This window comes from Dioscorea cayenensis, unplaced genomic scaffold, assembly GCF_009730915.1.
Source record: "Dioscorea cayenensis subsp. rotundata cultivar TDr96_F1 unplaced genomic scaffold, TDr96_F1_v2_PseudoChromosome.rev07_lg8_w22 25.fasta BLBR01000251.1, whole genome shotgun sequence".
NCBI classification, from domain to species: Eukaryota; Viridiplantae; Streptophyta; class Magnoliopsida; order Dioscoreales; family Dioscoreaceae; genus Dioscorea; species Dioscorea cayenensis.
In genome coordinates, this window is record NW_024086642.1 from 1 (window position 1) to 2,500 (window position 2,500).

Consider the following 2,500-nt stretch of genomic DNA (forward strand, 5'->3'; position numbering starts at 1 on the left):
TCTTTTCTATTGCAATTTCTCGATTATTATATGATGATTTCTTAACTTTCCATATATAGAAAGAGATAGACTATAAATGACATCTCTTATGTTATGTCACTGACACCAAAGGGATATTAAATGAATGGAATTGGAATATAGATGGAATATAATGAAATAGAGCCACTTTGAGGTTCCCTATGAAATGAGGCATGGAACGGAGCCACTACGAAGAAGTTCCGAGAGTTACGAAGGAAGCTTCGGACTCATATTGTTCATGGGTTGAGAACGGGAGTTGAACTCTATGAGGTCGAATCTCCCGTTGTTCCTCAGTAGCTCAGTGGTAGAGCGGTTGGCTGTTAACTGACTGGTCGTAGGTTCGAATCCTACTTGGGGAGATTTGATTAATTCCTAATTAAAGAATGAAGAATTGAATTAAAGGGCTCGCTTTGACCGTTAGGAGTAGGTAACCCGTTCCGTTCCTTCTATTGCATTCTATCTCATCGTATCCCATTCTGTTCTACGATATTTGAGAATCACCGTCCTCGGCGTAGATCCGGGATAATACCTTGTAAATAGCCTGGGGGCTATTTACTTACAACTAGCCAATTAAGAATTCTCAGATGATGTACTAGCAGTGCATCAAAGATGCAGTCATCGATTCTCCCGATAGGGTCACAATTACCACGAGCAATGATAAGTGCTTCAGCGATATGAATGCAAAGCATTATTTCCTTTATGTTGAGCATTACTTTCCTCGGGTTTTTACACTAATATGTGTTTTTTATGTTATTTTTATGCAGTAGGGTTGTGAGGCCGAGTATGAAGGAAATAGGCCAATGTGGATCATAATACACCAATTTTGGAGGAAATCTTGCTAAGGTTCAAACGCCGAAGACATAGGTCGTGTGAGATGCTAGAGTGTGTACCAACCTCCTCGTATTCGAGCGGGCACATCCATTTGAAAGGGGCACAAGGGCAAGTCACATTCGAGCATTCCGACTTATGCACATAGAACAAGAGCTCCACCAACGCAGTACACCATTGAAGAAGCAAGTGATCCACAACGTGAACGCAGCCCGCTTTGCATGCTACTACCCAACGAAAGTATGGAATCCGGGAGTATTTCCGCAGAGTAATCAGAAGGGTATAATGCAAGCGAATCACACGAGAACATCATCAGACGCTACTATTCACACCGACCAAAAATCGAATAAACAGAGAATCCACACCGGGTGTGTGAAAATTATCCACGGCCTGTGGAAATACCACATGGGCGCTGTACCGCTCGCTACGCGTGTAGTCGCCTCGATTCCAACCCTATTTAAAGCCGATTCAACCCCGATTTTGGTATTCTTTTTCTCCATCTTTTCCCCTAACTTAGTGAGAGGGCTTCTGCTAGGGTTTCGAGGGGTATTGGCCAAGGTTTTGGAGTGGTTCTACGGCTCCACATCGTGATTACATTAGGAAGAAGGTTGGTAGGAAGCTCGATCGAGGCGCATCCTATACTCCGGACTGAAGGAATCCTTGGACGACTGAGTAGAGGACTTTCCACAAGACCATCGACACGACCATCGAGGGGGTTTATTTATGGATTCATTGCTTTTACATTCTATTTCTTTTGATTGTACTTAGCTCCATGGAGAGCTAAAACCCTCTAGTGGGTACTTTCGGTGATTGTGAACCCTAGGATGTATTCGCTTTTTGAACTTCTTTATTATGCTTTCAATAAATTGATGTTTATTGTGAGTTCCAACCTTGAATGCTTGATTGTATGAACATTTTCCCCAGAGTGACACTAGGGTTGAGAGTTCTTGTTGGTAACCTTGTGAGTGAGTGACACACCACGAGCTGCTAGACAAACCTAGGTTGGAGAGGGTTGAGAGGGTGAGTCGAGAGGCACAGTGAGCGTCCCCTTCCCTTCGACGTGATAGATTCTACCTCCGCTCTCGAGTTCTTTGTGGCCATAATAGAATGAATGGTCTAAGGGATGAATGTCCTACTGGGCTTAGTTGCACGTCCCAAACGGAGTGAAGCGCTGAGGAGATCTTTAGTATCTAGTGCTTAATTGTGGCTAGGGACCTTCCGCCTCGACCAAAGGGTTAGGTCTATAATTAGGAAGCGATTTATCACTTGGAGTCCCTAGAGCTCATTGCAACTTTATTCGAAAATGCGAGGTTGAGAGGTTATTTAATCTCCTCCCGGACATGAATAGAGTTAGGCATAGTTGACCTTAGATTTGGGACTATGTATGTAAGGATTTCCACGACTCACCATTCCATTGATTAGAAGCATAATAGAGAGTTCTGCACTTGAAGCGATTATCCCAAGTGAAGCATCATCCGAGTACCCCATCTTTATCGATTGCCTTACCTCCTCCTTACTTTTTGCTCTCTTACTTATTGCTTTTTAATTGTTGAGAATTGAATCATTATCACACTTATCATTGTTGATACTCCACATAGCTAAGAATCGAATTAAGTGTCTTTACTCCCTACTCCCTATGGATTTGACCCACTCA

At 43.0% G+C, this 2,500-nt stretch overlaps 1 non-coding gene across 1 annotated transcript; it reads left to right on the top strand.

Annotated features, from left to right (window-relative positions):
- Positions 1–305: 305 nt before the first annotated feature.
- On the top strand, positions 306–377 carry TRNAN-GUU. The gene has a single exon. It is a non-coding gene; the product is annotated as a tRNA-Asn (tRNA).
- Positions 378–2,500: the final 2,123 nt, after the last annotated feature.